This window comes from Dreissena polymorpha, chromosome 1, assembly GCF_020536995.1.
Source record: "Dreissena polymorpha isolate Duluth1 chromosome 1, UMN_Dpol_1.0, whole genome shotgun sequence".
NCBI classification, from domain to species: domain Eukaryota; kingdom Metazoa; phylum Mollusca; class Bivalvia; order Myida; family Dreissenidae; genus Dreissena; species Dreissena polymorpha.
In genome coordinates, this window is record NC_068355.1 from 59,891,282 (window position 1) to 59,905,900 (window position 14,619).

General features: G+C 35.9%; 1 protein-coding gene and 2 long non-coding RNA genes across 5 annotated transcripts in view; all 3 read left to right on the forward strand.

Annotated features, from left to right (window-relative positions):
* LOC127831017 (thymidylate synthase-like) overlaps positions 1 to 14,619 on the forward strand; it is a 117,485-nt gene that overhangs the window by 59,060 nt on the left and 43,806 nt on the right. The window lies entirely within an intron of this gene.
* On the forward strand, positions 1,884 to 11,960 carry LOC127831259 (uncharacterized). Its single transcript, XR_008026389.1, has 3 exons — positions 1,884 to 1,926; positions 4,925 to 5,069; positions 11,186 to 11,960. It is a non-coding gene; the product is annotated as an uncharacterized LOC127831259 (long non-coding RNA).
* On the forward strand, positions 11,977 to 14,013 carry LOC127831283 (uncharacterized). The gene is made up of 2 exons (XR_008026393.1): positions 11,977 to 12,806; positions 13,151 to 14,013. It is a non-coding gene; the product is annotated as an uncharacterized LOC127831283 (long non-coding RNA).

Below are 14,619 nucleotides of genomic sequence, written 5' to 3' on the forward strand. Positions count from 1 at the left end.
GTGCATTTCAAGCATTTAGCATGGTGTCCGCTCTGTAATAGAAGTAGTTTTCATCTGATAATCACATTAGTTGGTCAGAAGTTGTATCTAGACAATATCTAGGTCAAATTTGAATATGGGTCATGCAGGGTCAAAAATTAGATCACAAGGTCACTTAGTGCATTTCAAGCATTTAGCATGGTGTCCGCTCTCTAATTGAAGTAGTTTTAATCTGTTCTTCACCAAATTTGGTCAGAAGTTGTGTCTAGATGATATGTAGGTCAAGTTCAAATATGGGTCATGGTAAAGTTATCAAGTTGTCCAAAACCTTTAAATGGGCGTATCTTGTGACAGTTTGGCACTCTTGTTTATTATATTAATTAATGAAAACTTTATGTTACACCTTTATTGCCCGGGCATAAGGCTGTTCCTTGATACGCTGTTTGACCTATAACAAAACATAAATACGATACAATAATGCTTTACTGGGAATTATGCATGTGCGTAAAGTGTCGTCCCAGATTAGCCTGTTCAGTTCGCACGGGCTAATCAGGGACTACACTTTCCGCCTAAACTTAACTGGAGACATCATTTAAACGGAAAAATTCCATATAAGCTGAAATTGTCGTCCCATGTTCTAATGAATAATTTAAATATGTTAAAACATTACGTTACACCGCCAGAATGTGGAACTCTTGTTAGCATTCTGGAAATATGTGTATTATCTTACATGGCAATCGAGTATAATATAGTTAAGCACATTTTATGAAATTCATAATCATTAATGAAGCGTTCTCGTAAATTGAGTTTCCCATCGATTGTTGGTCAGTGTTGGTGAGTGCTCTTTCATCTTCATCTGCATCGGTGTCGGTGATTTCTGGCCAGTTTCTTTCCTCACACTGTTTGCATATGAAATGCAAACCATCATTCCATTGGGCCTGACGATAGGCCTCATTGCGGAAGAGAAACCTATCACCAAAGACGTCATTTATCATATATATCGGTCTTTTTGGTTTGCTTATACAATAAATGGTCTTTTTAATTGAAAAGGCGGACAAAATCGAATAAGGTTATAATATAAATTGACATTTTACCTGAATCTCTCCGTTTGGAGACCGTTTACATAATTTACGAAATTGGCCTTTAAGTTGCGCTGCTTACCATTTTAATATTTATATAATTAAAAAATAATAATCTTATACCTTAATGTATTTATTATTTAATTATAATCAGGGCTTTTTTTCCTTCTTTGGGACCCGCCGAAAATCGGCCCTTTTCCCTCAGATTTTTTTTCCCCTCAGCAGTTAAATTTCTCCCAATACTTCATTTTTTTACCCTAAAAAAAAAAAAAAAAAAAAAAAATTTTTTTTTTTTTTTTTTAAACTTTTAATACATAAGTTAACCTGATCCAGTGTAGAAAATATAACATATTGCATAATTAAATTATCTGTTGCTTGATTTTGTTTTAAAAACAGCAAAATATGTTGAATTGATTATTTAAGACTTTTCTTTTTTTCCCCAAAATCCGGCGTTTCGCGTGATTTTTCCCCCCAAAATCCGGCATTTTGTGCGATTTTTTTCCCCTCAAAAAAGGCCAGGCCCTTTCCCCAAAATCAGATAAAAACCCCTGATAATTGAACATTTTCTTTGAGGCCAATTTCTACACAATTTAAAATATACCGCTCTGTTTGATTTACATAATTTATGTTTATTATGCCCCCCTTCGAAGACGAGGGGGTTTATTGCTTTGCTCATGTCGGTCGGTCTGTCGGTCGGTCCGTCCACCAGGTGGTTGTCAGACGATAACTCAAGATGACTCGCAGATGACCCCTATTGATTTTGAGGTCACTAGGTCAAAGGTCAAGGTCACGGGTGACCAGAAATAGTAAAACAGTTTTTGAATGATAACTCAAGAACGCATACGCCTAGGATCATGAAACTTCATGGGTAGATTGATCATGACTTGCAGATGACCCCTTTTGATTTTGAGGTCACTAGGTCAAAGGTCAAGGTCACAGTGACCTGAAATAGTAAAATGGTTTCCGGATGATAACTCAAGAACGCATACGCCTAGGATCATAAAACTTCATGGGTAGATTGATCATGACTCGCAGATGACCCCTATTGATTTTGAGGTCACTAGGTCAAAGGTCAAGGTCACGGTGACCCGAAATAGTAAAATGGTTTTCGGATGATAACTCTAGAACGCAAACGCCTCAGATCATGAAACTTCATGGGTAGATTGATCATGACTTGCAGATGACCCCTATTGATTTTGAGGTCACAAGGTCAAAGGTCAAGGTCACGGTGACCCGAAATAGTAAAATGATTTTCGGATGATAACTCAAGAACACTTTTGCCTAGGATCATGACACTTCATAGATACATTGATCGTGACTCGCAGATGACCACTATTGATTTTCAGGTCACTAGGTCAAAGGTCAAGGTCACAGTGACAAAAATCGTATTCACACAATGGCTGCCACTACAACGGACAGCCCATATTTTACTTAATCATACGCTAATAATCATATTAAAGATAATTTCTAAATAAAAAAATAAAAAAATAACAGTTCTGTTTTATAAACATGATTCATGCATGCATTCTATATTTAGTATACTCTTTAGGATAATACTAATAGTTTCAACTTAATAATCATATTCTACATAACTAATTTCTATATGATTTAGTAATTGTTCTCAATGTTAGCTAAATTAGGTTAAAACGACAATCAATCAATTAATTAACACAGACCGTTATCTCTTTAATCTCTTAATTAATCGACAACCATCAATAAAGGCCAGTTGCTACTTCACACAGCGCAATACACGCGAGAATTATTGGAAATTGATCAGTTTAGTAAATTGAATATTGATGATGTTTTTATTGAGATTTAATGATGTTTATATGAAATTTAAATTTATTTGCCTATGCAGGGATCGACAAGATTACAAGAATATAGATAATCCGACAGACGGTGGTTATATATAGCTGAATGAAAGAACCACAAACAACGCAAGAAGTCACACTCAAAATCTCATAATTTTAATGATAATAATACACATATTAATGTACAAATAATTTATTAATTTAATATATACAGCTTATATATAAAATAATAAATGATGCACTTTATATTGTGTACATTGTGTTCATACCCCGATATGGAAATGATAATATAGGGCGAACAAACCCAGGGCAAACGGACCCAGGGCGAACGTGTAACTAGGGCGAACGGACCCGATACCGAAAATGTGCCATGTAAGGAAAAAGTTGTGTTGTAAATGCATGGAAATCAAGGACAGCATATTTGAATTTTATGACCGAGTATTGATGTTTTCCTCAAACAAACAACAAAAAAGTATATTATGTCCCAAATACAAAAATTACTATTCTGAAAATGATATACTTTTTGTCTGATCACCTAAATTATGTATTATGGTTATTCAAATTAAAATGCTGCATATTTATTATCTTTTCAGCAATGATCAACAACATTGGTGGTCCAGGAACGGTTAATTACTTTTTGTCAACACTGTATGTTCCAATGATCAATTAAACTTAAAGAAAATGGAAATACATGCGGGAAGGACGTTCATTCATCAAGTTTCAACTATCTCCTTTATAGCAGACAGGCTTATAAGATGGAAACGAAGTAGATATTTCACTGATTTATGTGATTGTTAATGTAGAACCAATGTTTTAAGTAATAAATAAAATGTAACGTTAATAGTCAGTTTCATATCCAGTAGGGATAATACATGTATTTGGTATTAACATTTGGATGAAGAATGTATGTATACATTCTTCATCCAAATGTTAATACCAAATACATGTATTATCCCTACTGGATATGTGGTGTTTACACTTACTTATTAATCCAGTTTAAAGGGGTTTATCATATAAAATACTAGTAATGACATGCTATGTCGTGAATGTTTGAATAAATAAAAACGATGACGCATATCATATTGGATCATTTCACCCTTCTCATGAAACACTAATATCAGTTCTTACTCCTATACAAGTGCTTGTGTATTTGACATCTGTATATAATTATTTTGTTAAATAACTTGAAGAAAATGTTGTCAATTTATAGAAACAACTTTGAGAAGGCTTATTGAAGCCAAATTAATAAGAAAAGACCAAATATTTTAATTTTAATAAATACAAATGGTTAAAATTATTCATACACAATTTGCAATTGTGCATAATTTTGTTCGACTGAAACTAATTGATGATCTTATGAACCTGTCTGAATATAAGTACATGTACTAGTCAAATATCAACTTCAACATTTCAGTGATACATTGTATGCTGATAACCTGTGCAGGAGGAAAATGAAACCAGGCAGATTATGGACTCAAATTCAACCCGTTAAAAAGCTAGGAACTTGCAGTCACTGAGTGTTCTTGCTTACAGTGATGTGTTCAATGCTGCAACAACATAAATACTATAGCTGGCTCTGGACTCAACCTTGTGCATCTTAAAATGATCTTTGAACGTGATGGTCTCGAGAACATTTTCATAATGAATAAGTCTTACAGTCAGCCCAGGGTCACCAATGCCAAGCGTCTTTTGGAGACACTTATTCCAACCTGTCGAAGTTCTTCAAAGAACTACCATGACAATCGTGTATTTGTTTTGCTTGTCATAATAAGTTTAATGTTTAATATCACCAGTTTCACGAGTCATTGATACATTGATAAATCTATTTTCCTTTAAACGTGTTTGATTGAATGATTATATGTGCCTTGTTACTTAATTATTAATGTTCTAATTTCCCTGTAACATTTTCAAGTCTTATTATGCCCCCCTTCGAAGAAGAGGGGGTATATTGCTTTGCACATGTCGGTCGGTCTGTCGGTCAGTCGGTCCGTCCACCAGGTGGTTTCCGGATGATAACTCAAGAACGCTTGGGCCTAGGATCATAAAACTTCATAGGTAGATTGATCATGACTCGCAAATGACCCCTATTGATTTTGAGGTCACTAGGTCAAAGGTCAAGGTCACAGTGACCCGAAATAGTAAAATGGTTTCCGGATGATAACTCAAGAACGCTTAGGCCTAGGATCATGAAACTTGATAGGTAGATTGATCATGACTAGCAGATGACCCCTATTGATTTTCAGGTCACTATGTCAAAGGTCAAGGTCACAGTGACCCGAAATAGTAAAATGGTTTCTGGATGATAATTCAAGACCGCTTATGCCTAGGATCATGAAACTTTATAGGTACATTGATCATGACTCGCAGATGACCCCTATTGATTTTCAGGTCACTAGGTCAAAGGTCAGGGTCACGGTGACCCGAAATAGTAAAATGGTTTCCAGATGAGAACTCAAGAACGCTTATGTCTAGGATCATGAAACTTGATAGGTAGATTGATCATGACTTGCAGTTGACCCCTATTGATTTTGAGGTCACTAGGTCAAAGGTCAAGGTCACAGTGACAAAAAACATATTCACAAAATGGCTGTCACTACAACAGAGAGCCCATATGGGGGGCATGCATGTTTTACAAACAGCCCTTGTTTATAGAAGAACGCATTTCACGTGCAATTTCAAACAAGGTTAGCAAATCTTACTGCACTGAGTAGGTTCCATCTCACACATGATATATGAGATGTATGTATGTTTATGGGTTTATTATAGGCTTTTCCTCTTTTTTTATCTATTTATAATATTTTTTGAACATTTAGCTCGTCTTAATGCTCACATATAAAAATCTCAAATTCAGTAGGGCGTTTCTGGAAAAGGGGGGTAACCTTGATTTTAAAGCGGGAACTTTTCGTTTTCACTGGTGACCCCCATTTTAAGCTTATTATTATATAGCCTATTATATATGAAATATATATAGTGGAGCTATCCTACACACCCCGGCGTCGGCGTGAGCGTACAAATGTTAAAGTTTGCGTACCAACCCAAATATTTCCTATGTGCCTTGACATATTGCTTAGGGGTTAAATATTTTGCATACTTCTTTACCAACATGACCCCAACCTTTAAACAAGAGCAGACAACCGTATCAAGCATTTTGTAGAATTATGGCCCTTTGTACACTTAGAATATGCATACTATTAATGTTAAAGTTTGCGTACCACCCCAAATATTTCCTATGTCCATTGACATATTGCTTTAATATTTTGCATACTTCTTTACCAACATGACCCAAACCTTTAAACAAGAGAAGACAACTGAATCAAGCATTTTGTATGAATTATGGCCCTTTTTTCACTTCGAATATACATATTATTAATGTTAAAGTTTGCGTACAACCCCAAATATTTCCTATGTCCCTTGACATATTGCTTTAATATTTTGCATACTTCTTCACCAACATGACCCCAACCTTTAAATAAGAGCAGACAACTGTATCAACCATTTTGTAAAAATTATGGCCCTTTTTTCACTTAGAATATGCATATTATTGTTAAATCTATGTTAAAGTTTGCGTACCATTTCAAATATTTTCAATGTCCCTTGACCTATTGCTTTCATATTGTGCAAAATTCTTTAACAACATGACCCCAATCTATAAACAAAAACAGACAACTGTATGAAGTATTTTGTAAAATTATGGCCCTTCTCCATTTAGAATATGCATATTATTGATAAATATATGTTAAAGTTTGCGTACCACCTCAAATATTTTCAATATCCCTTGACATATTGCTTTCATATTTTGCAAACTGTTTTACCAACATGACCCCAATCTATAAACAAGAGCAGACAACTGTATCAAGCATTGTGTAAGAATTATGGCCCTTTTTTGTCTAAGTAACTGAATATGTTCTTAAATTTTGTGTTTAGATCTACTTGACTTCTAAAGTATCAAAGCTATTTCTTTCAAACTTTATATTTTCTTAATACCATGAGGGTACTGTACCTGGCAAGTAAAATTGTACCTCAACCTTTGAATGCCTTGACTCTCTAGGTCACAAGAATAAATTTTAGTTAAATTTCCATAACTTCTTTATGTATGATAAGATTTTATTCATAATTTGACAATACGGCACTTACCTGAATACCACAATGGACTCCACCCAAACAAAACAATACCCCAAGCCCCAACTCAGAATCCCTGCACCCCCCCCCCCCAAAAAAAAAATAAATAAATAAATTTTGTTTTCCTTTTATATTTTTGAAAGACTTTCTAATAAATGACCGCGCCCCACATTATACCCCCGCTCAACCCTCCCCCCCTACCCAACCCACATTTTTTTTCTTTTCTTTGAAATATGGTTTAAAAAAAGAAACAAATGTTTATTTACTTTATTTTTGAAGGACCATCCAAACAACCCACCCAAGCTATTGCTATCAAACTTTAAAAAAAATATTATTAGTTTGTTTTATGTCTTTACAAATGCTCAATAGATTGTTGAAAATATACCTGAACAATAACCTTGACCTTATTGATTAATTTGATTAATTTCCCCATGATGGCTTATGTTATACTGTCAAGCACTCGAATAGTCAAGCGCGCTGTCCTCTGATGCTCTTGTTTTCTTTATTTTTCATTCAAGCATACATTGTTGATGATTTCTATGTTCGAAGATTGTAATTTCCTTTTGCTATGTTTTTTATGCCCCTTTTTGAAGAAAAGGGGGCATATAGTAATCGGACTGTCCATCTTTCCGTCACACTTTGCGTTGAGGTTTCGAAAAATGCTCATAACTTCTATGTCCCTTGAGATAAAGCCTTCATATTTCGTATGCATGTGTATATGGGCAAGGCCTTTCCATACACACACAAATTTTGACCCCTGTGACCTTGACCTTGAACTTATGGTCTGCGTTTAGGTATCAAAATCTGCGTTTAGGTTTCGAAAAATGCTCATAACTTCTATGTCCCTTGAGATATAACCTTCATATTTGGTGTGCATGTTTATATGGACAATGCCTTTCCATACGCACAAACATTTTGACCCCTGTGACCTTGACCTTGAACTTAGGGTCCGCGTTTAGGTTTCGAAATCTGCGTTTCGGTTTTGAAAAATGCTATAACTTCTATCAAACCGTTTAAAGGGGGCATAATTATGTCATTATATGGTGACAGCTCTTGTTTGACAATTTATTTAAAAAAAGACTTGTGACTAGATATGGCAATTTTTCTCGTTTTCGAAGGATGATGACATCACTTGTTTTTTAATTTGTATGCCCCCCTTCGAAGAAGAGGGGGTATATTGTTTTGCACATGTCGGTTGGTCCGTCGGTCGGTCCGTCCACCAGATGGTTTCCGAATGATAACTCAAGAACGCTTAGATCTAGGATCATGAAACTTCACAGGTACATTGATCATGACTGGCAGATGACCCCTATTGATTTTCAGGTCATTTGGTCAAAGTGACTCCAAATAGTAAAATGGTTAACGGATGATAAGTCAAGAATGCTTAGGCCTAGGATCATGAAACTTCATTGGAACGTTGATCATGACTAGCAGATGAACCCTATTGATTTTCAGGTCACTAGGTCAAAGGTCAATGTCACAGTGACTTGAAACAGTAAAATGGTTTCAGGATGATAACCCAATAATGCTTACGCTTAGGATCATGAAACTTCATAGGTACATTGATCATGACTGGCAGATGACCCCTATTGATTGTCAGGACACTAGGTCAAAGGTCAAGGGCACAGTGACTTGGAACAGTAAAATGGTTTCTGGATGATAGCTCAAGAATGCTTACACCTAGGATCATGAAACTTAATAGGGACATTGGTCATGACCAGCAGATGACCCCTACTGATTTTCAGGTCAATAGGTCAAAGGTCAAGGTCACAGTGACCTGAAACAGTAAAATGGTCGACTGGAAATAGGAAAATGGTTTCCGGATGATAACTCAAGAAGGCTTACGCCTGGGATCATGAAACTTCAAAGAGGCATTGATCATGACTGGCAGATGACTCTTATTGATTTTCAGGTCACTAGGTCAAAGGTCACAGTGAAATGAGGCTGTAAAATGGTTGACTGGAAATAGGAAAATGGTTTCCGGATGATAACTCAAGAAGGCTTACGCCTGGTATCATGAAACCATCACCACCTCCACTACCACCACAGTGACAAAAAACGTATTCACACAATGGCTGCCACTACAACTGACAGCCCATATGGGGGGCATGCATGTTTTACAAACAGCCCTTGTTCTTTTTCAAGTAACAAGTCTTAAAAACTTTTAATGGGCAAAAAAAAAAATTTGGTTATGTTAATTTGATGTCACCTGGATATGTATACATGTATTCATAGTGTTTTAAATATAGTTGTGTTTGCTGTAGGTATAATGGCATTTTTAACATACCTGAAATTACGCATATAATTGCTTGATTTTGTCATTTGCAAAGATTGCCAATATACAACATGAAGAAGTAATTAGGCAAAATTATTTTTACAATACTTGATGCTGGACCCTACACATTCAGTTTATTTGGGTCTTGCCACTCATTAGTTATCAATAAGAAAGCAGGGAGATTTAATATTTGAGTTTCATCTACAGATCATGAGATGTAGCATTTATAGGTACAGGAAAAGACTCGACCTTGTATAAATGCAAAGGATCTTTCAGTTATAAAATTAGAAGTTTTAAAGTTACAAACAAGCTTGATTCATTTCTTGCAAACAGAAAATCATTCATTGAGTACATGTCTTTCCATTGATTAAATCTGGAACTCCTAACTTAAATTCTTCTAATTCATCATGTATGCTACTGGTTTCTCTTATTTGATCCATAAGAATACTTGTAACATAATCAATGACTTGGTGCATATTTGAGGATGTTGATTGCAATCCACAGTCAATTAATTTGTTTGGTAGCATGTTATATTTAATACCTGACATACAGTTGTCCATTCTTATAAATGGTTAGTTTATTCATGTGATCAGCAAGGAAATTGACCTGATCCATTGTTGTAGTGCCGAAAAGTCCTTTTGTTAAAGGGATCTTTCACGCTTTGTTAAATTGACAAAATTGAAAAAAGTTGTTTCAGATTCGTAAGTTTTCGTTTTAGCTATGATATTTGTGAGGAAAAGTAATACTGAACATAACCATGCTCTAATATAGCCATTATATGCATCTTTAACGAATTTAAAACCTAAAAATTATAAAGCGGTGCAACGCGAAACAATTGAATAATTTGGAGAGTTCTGTTTTTGTCGTTAAATTTTGTGAAACTACGAAGAGGCTTATATAAGGTATAAAATACGTCATTATTGTGTACTCGGCGGAATAGCTCAGTAGGCTAAAGCGTTTTTACTTCAGGACTCTTGCAGTACTCCAGGGGTCACTGGTTCGAAACCTGCTCCGGGCAATGTTCTTTTCCTTTTTTTATTTTTTTTCTTGATTTTTACTGGAGCTTTTATGATCCAATGTTTACATTTATCATATAAAGCATTTAATGAATAAGTTAAAAAATGCAAAAATCTGTGAAAAGGCCCCTTTAAAGAATGAACTTCAAACAGGCGAAATTATACACTTGTATTTTTTGCTTCCTTTCATTGTCTGAGGCTGTTTATATTTATATTCGAGTCAATCAATGGTGAGATAACATTGACACGATTGATTGTTCACTTGAACAAGCTGGAAGTGCAGGCACATCAAATGATTGTGTGTTCCTCTTCAATTAAAGCATGATGTGTATTTCTTAAGAGGGTGTTATTTTCAACATTTTTGTTCATAGATCCTTTAAAAAATATGCGTTCTTCTAGTATTTGACTTCTATTTGTAATGTCTTTGCCATCAACTACTAGTTTCTGTATAGTTTTTTGTTTGTTTGTAAGTTTTTCATTGTTTGCAAAGTATTTTGTATTGTTTTCATTGTGTCCAACATGCTGTGCCCGTGCACGAAGTATTATGCCATCAAATTGTAGTTTTCAACTATGTTATTCAAAATGTTCCTATTTTTGGAGTGAGTATAAAGATTTCCATTATTTTTATGCCCCCCTTCGAAGAAGAGGGGGTATATTGCTTTGCTCATGTCGGTCTGTCGGTTGGTCTGTCGGTCTGTCCACCAGGTGGTTTCTGGATGATAACTCAAGAACGCTTGGGCCTAGGATCATGAAACTTCATAGGTACATTGGTCATGACTCGCAGATGACCCCTATTGATTTTGAGGTCACTAGTCAAAGGTCAAGGTCACGGTGACCCGAAATAGCAAAATGGTTTCTGGATGATAACTCAAGAACGCTTAGGCCTAGGATCATGAAACTTAATAGGTAGATTGATTATGACTCGCAGATGACCCCTATTGATTTTCAGGTCACTAGGTCAAAGGTCAAGGTCACAGTGACCCAAAATAGTAAAATGGTTTCCGGATGATAACTCAAGAACGCTTATGCCTAGGATCATGAAACTTGGTAGGTAGATTGATAATGGCTGGCAGATGACCCCTATTGATTTTCAGTTCACTAGGTCAAAGGTCAAGGTCATGGTGACCCGAAAAAGTAAAATGGTTTCCAGATGATAACTCAAGAACGCTTATGCCTAGGATCATGAAACTTCATAGGTACATTGATCATGACTCGCAGATGAACCCTATTGATTTTCAGGTCACAAGGTCAAAGGTCAAGGTCACGGTGACCCGAAATAGTAAAATTGTTTCCGGATGATAACTCAAGAACGCTTATGCCTAGGATCATGAAACTTGATAGGTAGATTGATAATCACTCGCAGTTGACCCCTATTGATTTTGAGGTCACTAGGTCAAAGGTCAAGGTCATGGTGACCTAAAATAGTAAAATGGTTTCCGGATTATAACTCAAGAACGCTTATGCGTAGGATCATGAAACTTCATAGGTACATTGATCATGACTCGCAGATGACCCCTATCCATTTTGAGGTCACTAGGTCAAAGGTCAAGTTCACGGTGGCCTGAAATAGTAAAATGGTTTCCTAAAATGGTTTCCGGATGAAAACTGAAGAACGCTTATTCCTAGGATCATGAAACTTGATAGGTAGATTGATCATGACTCACAGATGACCCCTATTGATTTTCAGGTCACTAGGTCAAAGGTCAAGGTCACGGTGACCCAAAATAGTAAAATGGTTTCTGGATGATAACTGAAGAACGCTTATGGCTAGGATCATGAAACTTCATAGGTACATTGATCATGACTGGTAGATGACCCCTATAGATTTTCAAGTCACTAGGTCAAAGGTCAAGGTCACAGTGACTAAAAACATATTCACAAAATGGCTGTCACAACAATGGAGAGCCCATATGGGGGGCATGCATGTTTTACAAACAGCCCTTGTTATCTCTAATTATGCATAAAGAACAATATTGAAATCACCTCCAACTAAAATGTTTTTATCTTTCTGTTATTTATTTTTGTGGAATGTAATGTTTCATAAAATTTGGATTCATCTTTATTCAGGCCGTACACGTTTATTAATGTTAATTGTGTTTCATGTATTATTATCCCCCGCCAGAGGCGGAGGGATATTGTTTTGGTGTTGTCCGTCCGTCCAGCTGTCCGTCCGTTGGGCACTTTTGAGCCATATCTTGGAAGTGCTTTGGCGGATTTCATTGAAACTTCGTATGAGTATATATATATATATATATGCATAAAAGGATGATGCACGCCAAATGGCATGTACACCATCTGTTAAAAACAGAGTTATGGCCCTTTATATCTTGGAAAAATGCTTTTTACTATAGGCACTTTTGTGTCCGGAGCCATATCTTGGAAGTGCTTTGGCGGATTTCATTGAAACTTGGTATGAGTATATATATGCATAAGAGGATGATGCACGCCAAATGGCATTGTATACCATCTATCTGTTAAAAACAGAGTTATGGCCCTTTGTATCTTGAAAAAATGCTTTTTACCATAGGTACTTTTGTGTCCGGAGCCATATCTTGGAAAAGCTTTTGCGGATTTCATTGAAACTTGGGTGTATATATATGCATAACAGGATGATGCACGCCAAATGGCATCGTACACCATCTGTTAAAAACAGAGTTTTGGCCCTTTGTATCTTGAAAAAATGCTTTTTACTATAGGCACTTTTGTGTCCGGAGCCATATCTTGGAAGTGCTTTGGCGGATTTCATTGAAACTTGGTATGAGTATATATATGCATAAGAGGATGATGCACGCCAAATGGCATTGTATACCATCTATCTGTTAAAAACAGAGTTATGGCCCTTTGTATCTTGAAAAATGCTTTTTACCATAGGTACTTTTGTGTCCGGAGCCATATCTTGGAAGTGCTTTGGCGGTTTTCATTGAAACTTGGTATGAGTATATATATGGATAAGAGGATGATGCACGCCAAATGGCATTGTACACCATCTGTTAATAACGGAGTTATGGCCCTTTGTATCTTGAAAAAATGCATTTGTTTGCGTGTCGGCAGCCATATCTTGAAAGTGCTTTGGCGGATTTCATTGAAACTTGGAATGAGTATATATATTCATAAGATAATAATGCACGCCAAATGGCATTGTATATTATCTGTTGATAATGGAGTTATGGCCTTTAAATCTTGAAAAAATGCTTTTTTGAGTGTCAAATATAACACTTTTGTGTCCAGCAGCATATTGGCGGGGGATATCAATTCACTGAATTTGCTTGTTATATCTATACTTGCTTGTCTGCCAATCATTATTTCTTTCAAGTTATCCACTGTTATTCCTGTATTACTTTTGATCAGTAAAGTAATGCCTTGTTTATTTGTATGTTGTCCGCTAAGATAAATATCTCCGTCCCATGCTTTTTTTCAATGTTTGTGCGAAGGTTTGTGTGATGTGATTTTCCTGTAAAAGACTTTTTTTCGTCTACCCATTTGAAAATTTAAGTGTGTTTGTCTTTGTTATTTAGCCCTTTTACATTTAGAGTACATATGTTAATATTCATACAAAAGGAGGAGAAATACATGCCACTTTTCTTGTTTCTAACATTTTAAAATCATTTTGTAGAGCTAGATTATTTGTTAATACTAAATTATGCAAAATTATATTACGCTTTGACGTTAAAAACAATAACCTTCCATGTCCTACAGGTTGTTGATACATTCTGTTCATTAAATTGATCTACGTACTTGTTCATTTATTATTCCCCCCTTCGAAGAAGAAGGGGTATATTGCTTTGCACATGTCGGTTGGTCGGTCGGTCCGTCCGTCCACCAGCTGGTTTCCGGATGATAACTCAAGAACGCTTGGACCTAGGATCATGAAACTTCATAGGTACATTGATCATGACTCGCAGATGACCCCTATTGATTTTGAGGTCACTAGGTCAAAGTTCAAGGTGATGGTGACCCGAAATAGTAAAATGGTTTCCGGATGATAAATCATGAACTCTTAGGCCTAGGATCATGAAACTTGATAGGTAGATTTATCATGACTTGCAGATGACCCCTATTGATTTTGAGGTCACTTGGTCAAAGGTCAAGGTCACAGTGACCTGTAATAGTAAAATGGTTTCTGGATGATAACTCAAGAACGCTTATGCGTAGGATCATGAAACTTGATAGGTAGATTGATCATGACTTGCAGATGACCCCTATTGATTTTCAGGTCACTATGTAAGAGGTCAAGGTCACAGTGACCCGAAATAGTAAAAATGGTTTCTGGATGATAACTCAAGAACACTTACGCCCAGGATCATGAAACTTCATAGGTACATTGATCATGACTTGCAGAT